The sequence below is a fragment of the Schistocerca americana genome, chromosome 11 (genome assembly GCF_021461395.2).
Source record: "Schistocerca americana isolate TAMUIC-IGC-003095 chromosome 11, iqSchAmer2.1, whole genome shotgun sequence".
Taxonomy (NCBI): domain Eukaryota; kingdom Metazoa; phylum Arthropoda; class Insecta; order Orthoptera; family Acrididae; genus Schistocerca; species Schistocerca americana.
Window position 1 is genome coordinate 135,754,017 of NC_060129.1, and position 15,991 is coordinate 135,770,007.

The following is a 15,991-nucleotide window of genomic DNA, read 5'->3' on the forward strand; positions in this document are numbered from 1 at the left end:
CAAAGACGTAAATACAAACCGAAAAGAAACACGGATTACACTAAATCGCGCAAAAGCTACTTTTTCGTCTTATGTAGTTACAAATTAAACACTTTCCGTTACTCTCCTTTCATTCCACTGTGGAAACTAGTCTTTTTTTACGTCGCCACACGCTCCTATATCAATGCAAACTACGCTACTGGGCCAGGCGCCGCGTCTCTGCTCTTCGTGTTTCAAAACACGCTGCAGAAACGTCCGTAACTCCTCGATGCCTTCACTTACAATTTTAAACCTTTGACACCGCTAAGCGACTACCGTTCTCAGTACGTGATATCAGTTTCAACTAGATACGACCTCACTGTCCCAGGCAAAAACGCACTCAAAGACGTAAATACAAACCGAAAAGAAACACGGATTACACAAACTCGCGCAAAAGCTACTTTTTCGTCTTATGTAGTTACAAATTAAACACTTTCCGTTACTCTCCTTTCATTCCACTGTGGAAACTAGTCTTTTTTTACGTCGCCACACGCTCCTATATCAATGCAAACTACGATACTGGGCCAGGCGCCGCGTCTCTGCTCTTCGTGTTTCGAAACACGCTGCAGAAACGTCCGTAACTCCTCGATGCCTTCACTTACAATTTTAAACCTTTGACACCGCTAAGCGACTACCGTTCTCAGTACGTGATATCAGTTTCAACTAGATACGACCTCACTGTCCCAGGCAAAAACGCACTCAAAGACGTAAATACAAACCGAAAAGAAACACGGATTACACTAAATCGCGCAAAAGCTACTTTTTCGTCTTATGTAGTTACAAATTAAACACTTTCCGTTACTCTCCTTTCATTCCACTGTGGAAACTAGTCTTTTTTTACGTCGCCACACGCTCCTATATCAATGCAAACTACGCTACTGGGCCAGGCGCCGCGTCTCTGCTCTTCGTGTTTCAAAACACGCTGCAGAAACGTCCGTAACTCCTCGATGCCTTCACTTACAATTTTAAACCTTTGACACCGCTAAGCGACTACCGTTCTCAGTACGTGATATCAGTTTCAACTAGATACGACCTCACTGTCCCAGGCAAAAACGCACTCAAAGACGTAAATACAAACCGAAAAGAAACACGGATTACACAAACTCGCGCAAAAGCTACTTTTTCGTCTTATGTAGTTACAAATTAAACACTTTCCGTTACTCTCCTTTCATTCCACTGTGGAAACTAGTCTTTTTTTACGTCGCCACACGCTCCTATATCAATGCAAACTACGATACTGGGCCAGGCGCCGCGTCTCTGCTCTTCGTGTTTCAAAACACGCTGCAGAAACGTCCGTAACTCCTCGATGCCTTCACTTACAATTTTAAACCTTTGACACCGCTAAGCGACTACCGTTCTCAGTACGTGATATCAGTTTCAACTAGATACGACCTCACTGTCCCAGGCAAAAACGCACTCAAAGACGTAAATACAAACCGAAAAGAAACACGGATTACACTAAATCGCGCAAAAGCTACTTTTTCGTCTTATGTAGTTACAAATTAAACACTTTCCGTTACTCTCCTTTCATTCCACTGTGGAAACTAGTCTTTTTTTACGTCGCCACACGCTCCTATATCAATGCAAACTACGCTACTGGGCCAGGCGCCGCGTCTCTGCTCTTCGTGTTTCAAAACACGCTGCAGAAACGTCCGTAACTCCTCGATGCCTTCACTTACAATTTTAAACCTTTGACACCGCTAAGCGACTACCGTTCTCAGTACGTGATATCAGTTTCAACTAGATACGACCTCACTGTCCCAGGCAAAAACGCACTCAAAGACGTAAATACAAACCGAAAAGAAACACGGATTACACTAAATCGCGCAAAAGCTACTTTTTCGTCTTATGTAGTTACAAATTAAACACTTTCCGTTACTCTCCTTTCATTCCACTGTGGAAACTAGTATTTTTTTACGTCGCCACACGCTCCTATATCAATGCAAACTACGCTACTGGGCCAGGCGCCGCGTCTCTGCTCTTCGTGTTTCAAAACACGCTGCAGAAACGTCTGTAACTCCTCGATGCCTTCACTTACAATTTTAAACCTTTGACACCGCTAAGCGACTACCGTTCTCAGTACGTGATATCAGTTTCAACTAGATACGACCTCACTGTCCCAGGCAAAAACGCACTCAAAGACGTAAATACAAACCGAAAAGAAACACGGATTACACTAAATCGCGCAAAAGCTACTTTTTCGTCTTATGTAGTTACAAATTAAACACTTTCCGTTACTCTCCTTTCATTCCACTGTGGAAACTAGTCTTTTTTTACGTCGCCACACGCTCCTATATCAATGCAAACTACGCTACTGGGCCAGGCGCCGCGTCTCTGCTCTTCGTGTTTCAAAACACGCTGCAGAAACGTCCGTAACTCCTCGATGCCTTCACTTACAATTTTAAACCTTTGACACCGCTAAGCGACTACCGTTCTCAGTACGTGATATCAGTTTCAACTAGATACGACCTCACTGTCCCAGGCAAAAACGCACTCAAAGACGTAAATACAAACCGAAAAGAAACACGGATTACACAAACTCGCGCAAAAGCTACTTTTTCGTCTTATGTAGTTACAAATTAAACACTTTCCGTTACTCTCCTTTCATTCCACTGTGGAAACTAGTCTTTTTTTACGTCGCCACACGCTCCTATATCAATGCAAACTACGATACTGGGCCAGGCGCCGCGTCTCTGCTCTTCGTGTTTCGAAACACGCTGCAGAAACGTCCGTAACTCCTCGATGCCTTCACTTACAATTTTAAACCTTTGACACCGCTAAGCGACTACCGTTCTCAGTACGTGATATCAGTTTCAACTAGATACGACCTCACTGTCCCAGGCAAAAACGCACTCAAAGACGTAAATACAAACCGAAAAGAAACACGGATTACACTAAATCGCGCAAAAGCTACTTTTTCGTCTTATGTAGTTACAAATTAAACACTTTCCGTTACTCTCCTTTCATTCCACTGTGGAAACTAGTCTTTTTTTACGTCGCCACACGCTCCTATATCAATGCAAACTACGCTACTGGGCCAGGCGCCGCGTCTCTGCTCTTCGTGTTTCAAAACACGCTGCAGAAACGTCCGTAACTCCTCGATGCCTTCACTTACAATTTTAAACCTTTGACACCGCTAAGCGACTACCGTTCTCAGTACGTGATATCAGTTTCAACTAGATACGACCTCACTGTCCCAGGCAAAAACGCACTCAAAGACGTAAATACAAACCGAAAAGAAACACGGATTACACAAAATCGCGCAAAAGCTACTTTTTCGTCTTATGTAGTTACAAATTAAACACTTTCCGTTACTCTCCTTTCATTCCACTGTGGAAACTAGTATTTTTTTACGTCGCCACACGCTCCTATATCAATGCAAACTACGCTACTGGGCCAGGCGCCGCGTCTCTGCTCTTCGTGTTTCAAAACACGCTGCAGAAACGTCCGTAACTCCTCGATGCCTTCACTTACAATTTTAAACCTTTGACACCGCTAAGCGACTACCGTTCTCAGTACGTGATATCAGTTTCAACTAGATACGACCTCACTGTCCCAGGCAAAAACGCACTCAAAGACGTAAATACAAACCGAAAAGAAACACGGATTACACAAACTCGCGCAAAAGCTACTTTTTCGTCATATGTAGTTACAAATTAAACACTTTCCGTTACTCTCCTTTCATTCCACTGTGGAAACTAGTCTTTTTTTACGTCGCCACACGCTCCTATATCAATGCAAACTACGCTACTGGGCCAGGCGCCGCGTCTCTGCTCTTCGTGTTTCAAAACACGCTGCAGAAACGTCCGTAACTCCTCGATGCCTTCACTTACAATTTTAAACCTTTGACACCGCTAAGCGACTACCGTTCTCAGTACGTGATATCAGTTTCAACTAGATACGACCTCACTGTCCCAGGCAAAAACGCACTCAAAGACGTAAATACAAACCGAAAAGAAACACGGATTACACAAACTCGCGCAAAAGCTACTTTTTCGTCTTATGTAGTTACAAATTAAACACTTTCCGTTACTCTCCTTTCATTCCACTGTGGAAACTAGTCTTTTTTTACGTCGCCACACGCTCCTATATCAATGCAAACTACGCTACTGGGCCAGGCGCCGCGTCTCTGCTCTTCGTGTTTCAAAACACGCTGCAGAATCGTCCGTAACTACTCGATGCCTTCACTTACAATTTTAAACCTTTGACACCGCTAAGCGACTACCGTTCTCAGTACGTGATATCAGTTTCAATTAGATACGACCTCACTGTCCCAGGCAAAAACGCACTCAAAGACGTAAATACAAACTGAAAAGAAACACGGATTACACAAACTCGCGCAAAAGCTACTTTTTCGTCTTATGTAGTTACAAATTAAACACTTTCCGTTACTCTCCTTTCATTCCACTGTGGAAACTAGTCTTTTTTTACGTCGCCACACGCTCCTATATCAATGCAAACTACGCTACTGGGCCAGGCGCCGCGTCTCTGCTCTTCGTGTTTCAAAACACGCTGCAGAAACGTCCGTAACTCGTCGATGCCTTCACTTACAATTTTAAACCTTTGACACCGCTAAGCGACTACCGTTCTCAGTACGTGATATCAGTTTCAACTAGATACGACCTCACTGTCCCAGGCAAAAACGCACTCAAAGACGTAAATACAAACCGAAAAGAGACACGGATTACACAAACTCGCGCAAAAGCTACTTTTTCGTCTTATGTAGTTACAAATTAAACACTTTCCGTTACTCTCCTTTCATTCCACTGTGGAAACTAGTCTTTTTTTACGTCGCCACACGCTCCTATATCAATGCAAACTACGCTACTGGGCCAGGCGCCGCGTCTCTGCTCTTCGTGTTTCAAAACACGCTGCAGAAACGTCCGTAACTCCTCGATGCCTTCACTTACAATTTTAAACCTTTGACACCGCTAAGCGACTACCGTTCTCAGTACGTGATATCAGTTTCAACTAGATACGACCTCACTGTCCCAGGCAAAAACGCACTCAAAGACGTAAATACAAACCGAAAAGAAACACGGATTACACAAACTCGCGCAAAAGCTACTTTTTCGTCTTATGTAGTTACAAATTAAACACTTTCCGTTACTCTCCTTTCATTCCACTGTGGAAACTAGTCTTTTTTTACGTCGCCACACGCTCCTATATCAATGCAAACTACGCTACTGGGCCAGGCGCCGCGTCTCTGCTCTTCGTGTTTCAAAACACGCTGCAGAAACGTCCGCAACTCCTCGATGCCTTCACTTACAATTTTAAACCTTTGACACCGCTAAGCGACTACCGTTCTCAGTACGTGATATCAGTTTCAACTAGATACGACCTCACTGTCCCAGGCAAAAACGCACTCAAAGACGTAAATACAAACCGAAAAGAAACACGGATTACACAAACTCGCGCAAAAGCTACTTTTTCGTCTTATGTAGTTACAAATTAAACACTTTCCGTTACTCTCCTTTCATTCCACTGTGGAAACTAGTCTTTTTTTACGTCGCCACACGCTCCTATATCAATGCAAACTACGCTACTGGGCCAGGCGCCGCGTCTCTGCTCTTCGTGTTTCAAAACACGCTGCAGAAACGTCCGTAACTCCTCGATGCCTTCACTTACAATTTTAAACCTTTGACACCGCTAAGCGACTACCGTTCTCAGTACGTGATATCAGTTTCAACTAGATACGACCTCACTGTCCCAGGCAAAAACGCACTCAAAGACGTAAATACAAACCGAAAAGAAACACGGATTACACAAACTCGCGCAAAAGCTACTTTTTCGTCTTATGTAGTTACAAATTAAACACTTTCCGTTACTCTCCTTTCATTCCACTGTGGAAACTAGTCTTTTTTTACGTCGCCACACGCTCCTATATCAATGCAAACTACGCTACTGGGCCAGGCGCCGCGTCTCTGCTCTTCGTGTTTCAAAACACGCTGCAGAAACGTCCGTAACTCCTCGATGCCTCCACTTACAATTTTAAACCTTTGACACCGCTAAGCGACTACCGTTCTCAGTACGTGATATCAGTTTCAACTAGATACGACCTCACTGTCCCAGGCAAAAACGCACTCAAAGACGTAAATACAAACCGAAAAGAAACACGGATTACACAAACTCGCGCAAAAGCTACTTTTTCGTCTTATGTAGTTACAAATTAAACACTTTCCGTTACTCTCCTTTCATTCCACTGTGGAAACTAGTCTTTTTTTACGTCGCCACACGCTCCTATATCAATGCAAACTACGCTACTGGGCCAGGCGCCGCGTCTCTGCTCTTCGTGTTTCAAAACACGCTGCAGAAACGTCCGTAACTCCTCGATGCCTTCACTTACAATTTTAAACCTTTGACACCGCTAAGCGACTACCGTTCTCAGTACGTGATATCAGTTTCAACTAGATACGACCTCACTGTCCCAGGCAAAAACGCACTCAAAGACGTAAATACAAACCGAAAAGAAACACGGATTACACAAACTCGCGCAAAAGCTACTTTTTCGTCTTATGTAGTTACAAATTAAACACTTTCCGTTACTCTCCTTTCATTCCACTGTGGAAACTAGTCTTTTTTTACGTCGCCACACGCTCCTATATCAATGCAAACTACGCTACTGGGCCAGGCGCCGCGTCTCTGCTCTTCGTGTTTCAAAACACGCTGCAGAAACGTCCGTAACTCCTCGATGCCTTCACTTACAATTTTAAACCTTTGACACCGCTAAGCGACTACCGTTCTCAGTACGTGATATCAGTTTCAACTAGATACGACCTCACTGTCCCAGGCAAAAACGCACTCAAAGACGTAAATACAAACCGAAAAGAAACACGGATTACACAAACTCGCGCAAAAGCTACTTTTTCGTCTTATGTAGTTACAAATTAAACACTTTCCGTTACTCTCCTTTCATTCCACTGTGGAAACTAGTCTTTTTTTACGTCGCCACACGCTCCTATATCAATGCAAACTACGCTACTGGGCCAGGCGCCGCGTCTCTGCTCTTCGTGTTTCCAAACACGCTGCAGAAACGTCCGTAACTCCTCGATGCCTTCACTTACAATTTTAAACCTTTGACACCGCTAAGCGACTACCGTTCTCAGTACGTGATATCAGTTTGAACAAGATACGACCTCACTGTCCCAGGCAAAAACGCACTCATAGACGTAAATACAAACCGAAAAGAAACACGGATTACACAAACTCGCGCAAAAGCTACTTTTTCGTCTTATGTAGTTACAAATTAAACACTTTCCGTTACTCTCCTTTCATTCCACTGTGGAAACTAGTCTTTTTTTACGTCGCCACACGCTCCTATATCAATGCAAACTACGCTACTGGGCCAGGCGCCGCGTCTCTGCTCTTCGTGTTTCAAAACACGCTGCAGAAACGTCCGTAACTCCTCGATGCCTTCACTTACAATTTTAAACCTTTGACACCGCTAAGCGACTACCGTTCTCAGTACGAATTATCAGTTTCAAATAGATACGACCTCACTGTCCCAGGCAAAAACGCACTCAAAGACGTAAATACAAACCGAAAAGAAACACGGATTACACTAAATCGCGCAAAAGCTACTTTTTCGTCTTATGTAGTTACAAATTAAACACTTTCCGTTACTCTCCTTTCATTCCACTGTGGAAACTAGTCTTTTTTTACGTCGCCACACGCTCCTATATCAATGCAAACTACGCTACTGAACCAGGCGCCGCGTCTCTGCTCTTCGTGTTTCAAAACACGCTGCAGAAACGTCCGTAACTCCTCGATGCCTTCACTTACAATTTTAAACCTTTGACACCGCTAAGCGACTACCGTTCTCAGTACGTGATATCAGTTTCAACTAGATACGACCTCACTGTCCCAGGCAAAAACGCACTCAAAGACGTAAATACAAACCGAAAAGAAACACGGATTACACAAACTCGCGCAAAAGCTACTTTTTCGTCTTATGTAGTTACAAATTAAACACTTTCCGTTACTCTCCTTTCATTCCACTGTGGAAACTAGTCTTTTTTTACGTCGCCACACGCTCCTATATCAATGCAAACTACGCTACTGGGCCAGGCGCCGCGTCTCTGCTCTTCGTGTTTCAAAACACGCTGCAGAAACGTCCGTAACTCCTCGATGCCTTCACTTACAATTTTAAACCTTTGACACCGCTAAGCGACTACCGTTCTCAGTACGAATTATCAGTTTCAAATAGATACGACCTCACTGTCCCAGGCAAAAACGCACTCAAAGACGTAAATACAAACCGAAAAGAAACACGGATTACACTAAATCGCGCAAAAGCTACTTTTTCGTCTTATGTAGTTACAAATTAAACACTTTCCGTTACTCTCCTTTCATTCCACTGTGGAAACTAGTCTTTTTTTACGTCGCCACACGCTCCTATATCAATGCAAACTACGCTACTGAACCAGGCGCCGCGTCTCTGCTCTTCGTGTTTCAAAACACGCTGCAGAAACGTCCGTAACTCCTCGATGCCTTCACTTACAATTTTAAACCTTTGACACCGCTAAGCGACTACCGTTCTCAGTACGTGATATCAGTTTCAACTAGATACGACCTCACTGTCCCAGGCAAAAACGCACTCAAAGACGTAAATACAAACCGAAAAGAAACACGGATTACACAAACTCGCGCAAAAGCTACTTTTTCGTCTTATGTAGTTACAAATTAAACACTTTCCGTTACTCTCCTTTCATTCCACTGTGGAAACTAGTCTTTTTTTACGTCGCCACACGCTCCTATATCAATGCAAACTACGCTACTGGGCCAGGCGCCGCGTCTCTGCTCTTCGTGTTTCAAAACACGCTGCAGAAACGTCCGTAACTCCTCGATGCCTTCACTTACAACTTTAAACCTTTGACACCGCTAAGCGACTACCGTTCTCAGTACGTGATATCAGTTTCAACTAGATACGACCTCACTGTCCCAGGCAAAAACGCACTCAAAGACGTAAATACAAACCGAAAAGAAACACGGATTACACAAAATCGCGCAAAAGCTACTTTTTCGTCTTATGTAGTTACAAATTAAACACTTTCCGTTACTCTCCTTTCATTCCACTGTGGAAACTAGTCTTTTTTTACGTCGCCACACGCTCCTATATCAATGCAAACTACGCTACTGGGCCAGGCGCCGCGTCTCTGCTCTTCGTGTTTCAAAACACGCTGCAGAAACGTCCGTAACTCCTCGATGCCTTCACTTACAATTTTAAACCTTTGACACCGCTAAGCGACTACCGTTCTCAGTACGTGATATCAGTTTCAACTAGATACGACCTCACTGTCCCAGGCAAAAACGCACTCAAAGACGTAAATACAAACCGAAAAGAAACACGGATTACACAAACTCGCGCAAAAGCTACTTTTTCGTCTTATGTAGTTACAAATTAAACACTTTCCGTTACTCTCCTTTCATTCCACTGTGGAAACTAGTCTTTTTTTACGTCGCCACACGCTCCTATATCAATGCAAACTACGCTACTGGGCCAGGCGCCGCGTCTCTGCTCTTCGTGTTTCAAAACACGCTGCAGAAACGTCCGTAACTCCTCGATGCCTTCACTTACAATTTTAAACCTTTGACACCGCTAAGCGACTACCGCTCTCAGTACGAATTATCAGTTTCAACTAGATACGACCTCACTGTCCCAGGCAAAAACGCACTCAAAGACGTAAATACAAACCGAAAAGAAACACGGATTACACTAAATCGCGCAAAAGCTACTTTTTCGTCTTATGTAGTTACAAATTAAACACTTTCCGTTACTCTCCTTTCATTCCACTGTGGAAACTAGTCTTTTTTTACGTCGCCACACGCTCCTATATCAATGCAAACTACGCTACTGAACCAGGCGCCGCGTCTCTGCTCTTCGTGTTTCGAAACACGCTGCAGAAACGTCCGTAACTCCTCGATGCCTTCACTTACAATTTTAAACCTTTGACACCGCTAAGCGACTACCGTTCTCAGTACGTGATATCAGTTTCAACTAGATACGACCTCACTGTCCCAGGCAAAAACGCACTCAAAGACGTAAATACAAACCGAAAAGAAACACGGATTACACAAACTCGCGCAAAAGCTACTTTTTCGTCTTATGTAGTTACAAATTAAACACTTTCCGTTACTCTCCTTTTATTCCACTGTGGAAACTAGTCTTTTTTTACGTCGCCACACGCTCCTATATCAATGCAAACTACGCTACTGGGCCAGGCGCCGCGTCTCTGCTCTTCGTGTTTCAAAACACGCTGCAGAAACGTCCGTAACTCCTCGATGCCTTCACTTACAATTTTAAACCTTTGACACCGCTAAGCGACTACCGTTCTCAGTACGTGATATCAGTTTCAACTAGATACGACCTCACTGTCCCAGGCAAAAACGCACTCAAAGACGTAAATACAAACCGAAAAGAAACACGGATTACACAAACTCGCGCAAAAGCTACTTTTTCGTCTTATGTAGTTACAAATTAAACACTTTCCGTTACTCTCCTTTCATTCCACTGTGGAAACTAGTATTTTTTTACGTCGCCACACGCTCCTATATCAATGCAAACTACGCTACTGGGCCAGGCGCCGCGTCTCTGCTCTTCGTGTTTCAAAACACGCTGCAGAAACGTCCGTAACTCCTCGATGCCTTCACTTACAATTTTAAACCTTTGACACCGCTAAGCGACTACCGTTCTCAGTACGTGATATCAGTTTCAACTAGATACGACCTCACTGTCCCAGGCAAAAACGCACTCAAAGACGTAAATACAAACCGAAAACAAACACGGATTACACAAAATCGCGCAAAAGCTACTTTTTCGTCTTATGTAGTTACAAATTAAACACTTTCCGTTACTCTCCTTTCATTCCACTGTGGAAACTAGTCTTTTTTTACGTCGCCACACGCTCCTATATCAATGCAAACTACGCTACTGGGCCAGGCGCCGCGTCTCTGCTCTTCGTGTTTCAAAACACGCTGCAGAAACGTCCGTAACTCCTCGATGCCTTCACTTACAATTTTAAACCTTTGACACCGCTAAGCGACTACCGTTCTCAGTACGTGATATCAGTTTCAACTAGATACGACCTCACTGTCCCAGGCAAAAACGCACTCAAAGACGTAAATACAAACCGAAAAGAAACACGGATTACACAAACTCGCGCAAAAGCTACTTTTTCGTCTTATGTAGTTACAAATTAAACACTTTCCGTTACTCTCCTTTCATTCCACTGTGGAAACTAGTCTTTTTTTACGTCGCCACACGCTCCTATATCAATGCAAACTACGCTACTGGGCCAGGCGCCGCGTCTCTGCTCTTCGTGTTTCAAAACACGCTGCAGAAACGTCCGTAACTCCTCGATGCCTTCTCTTACAATTTTAAACCTTTGACACCGCTAAGCGACTACCGTTCTCAGTACGTGATATCAGTTTCAACTAGATACGACCTCACTGTCCCAGGCAAAAACGCACTCAAAGACGTAAATACAAACCGAAAAGAAACACGGATTACACAAACTCGCGCAAAAGCTACTTTTTCGTCTTATGTAGTTACAAATTAAACACTTTCCGTTACTCTCCTTTCATTCCACTGTGGAAACTAGTCTTTTTTTACGTCGCCACACGCTCCTATATCAATGCAAACTACGCTACTGGGCCAGGCGCCGCGTCTCTGCTCTTCGTGTTTCAAAACACGCTGCAGAAACGTCCGTAACTCCTCGATGCCTTCACTTACAATTTTAAACCTTTGACACCGCTAAGCGACTACCGTTCTCAGTACGTGATATCAGTTTCAACTAGATACGACCTCACTGTCCCAGGCAAAAACGCACTCAAAGACGTAAATACAAACCGAAAAGAAACACGGATTACACAAACTCGCGCAAAAGCTACTTTTTCGTCTTATGTAGTTACAAATTAAACACCTTCCGTTACTCTCCTTTCATTCCACTGTGGAAACTAGTCTTTTTTTACGTCGCCACACGCTCCTATATCAATGCAAACTACGCTACTGGGCCAGGCGCCGCGTCTCTGCTCTTCGTGTTTCAAAACACGCTGCAGAAACGTCCGTAACTCCTCGATGCCTTCACTTACAATTTTAAACCTTTGACACCGCTAAGCGACTACCGTTCTCAGTACGTGATATCAGTTTCAACTAGATACGACCTCACTGTCCCAGGCAAAAACGCACTCAAAGACGTAAATACAAACCGAAAAGAAACACGGATTACACAAACTCGCGCAAAAGCTACTTTTTCGTCTTATGTAGTTACAAATTAAACACTTTCCGTTACTCTCCTTTCATTCCACTGTGGAAACTAGTCTTTTTTTACGTCGCCACAGTCTCCTATATCAATGCAAACTACGCTACTGGGCCAGGCGCCGCGTCTCTGCTCTTCGTGTTTCAAAACACGCTGCAGAAACGTCCGTAACTCCTCGATGCCTTCACTTACAATTTTAAACCTTTGACACCGCTAAGCGACTACCGTTCTCAGTACGTGATATCAGTTTCAACTAGATACGACCTCACTGTCCCAGGCAAAAACGCACTCAAAGACGTAAATACAAACCGAAAAGAAACACGGATTACACAAACTCGCGCAAAAGCTACTTTTTCGTCTTATGTAGTTACAAATTAAACACTTTCCGTTACTCTCCTTTCATTCCACTGTGGAAACTAGTCTTTTTTTACGTCGCCACACGCTCCTATATCAATGCAAACTACGCTACTGGGCCAGGCGCCGCGTCTCTGCTCTTCGTGTTTCAAAACACGCTGCAGAAACGTCCGTAACTCCTCGATGCCTTCACTTACAATTTTAAACCTTTGACACCGCTAAGCGACTACCGTTCTCAGTACGTGATATCAGTTTCAACTAGATACGACCTCACTGTCCCAGGCAAAAACGCACTCAAAGACGTAAATACAAACCGAAAAGAAACACGGATTACACAAACTCGCGCAAAAGCTACTTTTTCGTCTTATGTAGTTACAAATTAAACACTTTCCGTTACTCTCCTTTCATTCCACTGTGGAAACTAGTCTTTTTTTACGTCGCCACACGCTCCTATATCAATGCAAACTACGCTACTGGGCCAGGCGCCGCGTCTCTGCTCTTCGTGTTTCAAAACACGCTGCAGAAACGTCCGTAACTCCTCGATGCCTTCACTTACAATTTTAAACCTTTGACACCGCTAAGCGACTACCGTTCTCAGTACGTGATATCAGTTTCAACTAGATACGACCTCACTGTCCCAGGCAAAAACGCACTCAAAGACGTAAATACAAACCGAAAAGAAACACGGATTACACAAACTCGCGCAAAAGCTACTTTTTCGTCTTATGTAGTTACAAATTAAACACTTTCCGTTACTCTCCTTTCATTCCACTGTGGAAACTAGTCTTTTTTTACGTCGCCACACGCTCCTATATCAATGCAAACTACGCTACTGGGCCAGGCGCCGCGTCTCTGCTCTTCGTGTTTCAAAACACGCTGCAGAAACGTCCGTAACTCCTCGATGCCTTCACTTACAATTTTAAACCTTTGACACCGCTAAGCGACTACCGTTCTCAGTACGTGATATCAGTTTCAACTAGATACGACCTCACTGTCCCAGGCAAAAACGCACTCAAAGACGTAAATACAAACCGAAAAGAAACACGGATTACACAAAATCGCGCAAAAGCTACTTTTTCGTCTTATGTAGTTACAAATTAAACACTTTCCGTTACTCTCCTTTCATTCCACTGTGGAAACTAGTCTTTTTTTACGTCGCCACACGCTCCTATATCAATGCAAACTACGCTACTGGGCCAGGCGCCGCGTCTCTGCTCTTCGTGTTTCAAAACACGCTGCAGAAACGTCCGTAACTCCTCGATGCCTTCACTTACAATTTTAAACCTTTGACACCGCTAAGCGACTACCGTTCTCAGTACGTGATATCAGTTTCAACTAGATACGACCTCACTGTCCCAGGCAAAAACGCACTCAAAGACGTAAATACAAACCGAAAAGAAACACGGATTACACAAACTCGCGCAAAAGCTACTTTTTCGTCTTATGTAGTTACAAATTAAACACTTTCCGTTACTCTCCTTTCATTCCACTGTGGAAACTAGTCTTTTTTTACGTCGCCACACGCTCCTATATCAATGCAAACTACGCTACTGGGCCAGGCGCCGCGTCTCTGCTCTTCGTGTTTCAAAACACGCTGCAGAAACGTCCGTAACTCCTCGATGCCTTCACTTACAATTTTAAACCTTTGACACCGCTAAGCGACTACCGTTCTCAGTACGTGATATCAGTTTCAACTAGATACGACCTCACTGTCCCAGGCAAAAACGCACTCAAAGACGTAAATACAAACCGAAAAGAAACACGGATTACACAAACTCGCGCAAAAGCTACTTTTTCGTCTTATGTAGTTACAAATTAAACACTTTCCGTTACTCTCCTTTCATTCCACTGTGGAAACTAGTCTTTTTTTACGTCGCCACACGCTCCTATATCAATGCAAACTACGCTACTGGGCCAGGCGCCGCGTCTCTGCTCTTCGTGTTTCAAAACACGCTGCAGAAACGTCCGTAACTCCTCGATGCCTTCACTTACAATTTTAAACCTTTGACACCGCTAAGCGACTACCGTTCTCAGTACGTGATATCAGTTTCAACTAGATACGACCTCACTGTCCCAGGCAAAAACGCACTCAAAGACGTAAATACAAACCGAAAAGAAACACGGATTACACAAACTCGCGCAAAAGCTACTTTTTCGTCTTATGTAGTTACAAATTAAACACTTTCCGTTACTCTCCTTTCATTCCACTGTGGAAACTAGTCTTTTTTTACGTCGCCACACGCTCCTATATCAATGCAAACTACGCTACTGGGCCAGGCGCCGCGTCTCTGCTCTTCGTGTTTCAAAACACGCTGCAGAAACGTCCGTAACTCCTCGATGCCTTCACTTACAATTTTAAACCTTTGACACCGCTAAGCGACTACCGTTCTCAGTACGTGATATCAGTTTCAACTAGATACGACCTCACTGTCCCAGGCAAAAACGCACTCAAAGACGTAAATACAAACCGAAAAGAAACACGGATTACACAAAATCGCGCAAAAGCTACTTTTTCGTCTTATGTAGTTACAAATTAAACACTTTCCGTTACTCTCCTTTCATTCCACTGTGGAAACTAGTCTTTTTTTACGTCGCCACACGCTCCTATATGAATGCAAACTACGCTACTGGGCCAGGCGCCGCGTCTCTGCTCTTTGTGTTTCAAAACACGCTGCAGAAACGTCCGTAACTCCTCGATGCCTTCACTTACAATTTTAAACCTTTGACACCGCTAAGCGACTACCGTTCTCAGTACGTGATATCAGTTTCAACTAGATACGACCTCACTGTCCCAGGCAAAAACGCACTCAAAGACGTAAATACAAACCGAAAAGAAACACGGATTACACAAACTCGCGCAAAAGCTACTTTTTCGTCTTATGTAGTTACAAATTAAACACTTTCCGTTACTCTCCTTTCATTCCACTGTGGAAACTAGTCTTTTTTTACGTCGCCACACGCTCCTATATCAATGCAAACTACGCTACTGGGCCAGGCGCCGCGTCTCTGCTCTTCGTGTTTCAAAACACGCTGCAGAAACGTCCGTAACTCCTCGATGCCTTCACTTACAATTTTAAACCTTTGACACCGCTAAGCGACTACCGTTCTCAGTACGTGATATCAGTTTCAACTAGATACGACCTCACTGTCCCAGGCAAAAACGCACTCAAAGACGTAAATACAAACCAAAAAGAAACACGGATTACACAAACTCGCGCAAAAGCTACTTTTTCGTCTTATGTAGTTACAAATTAAACACTTTCCGTTACTCTCCTTTCATTCCACTGTGGAAACTAGTCTTTTTTTACGTCGCCACACGCTCCTATATCAATGCAAACTACGCTACTGGGCCAGGCGCCGCG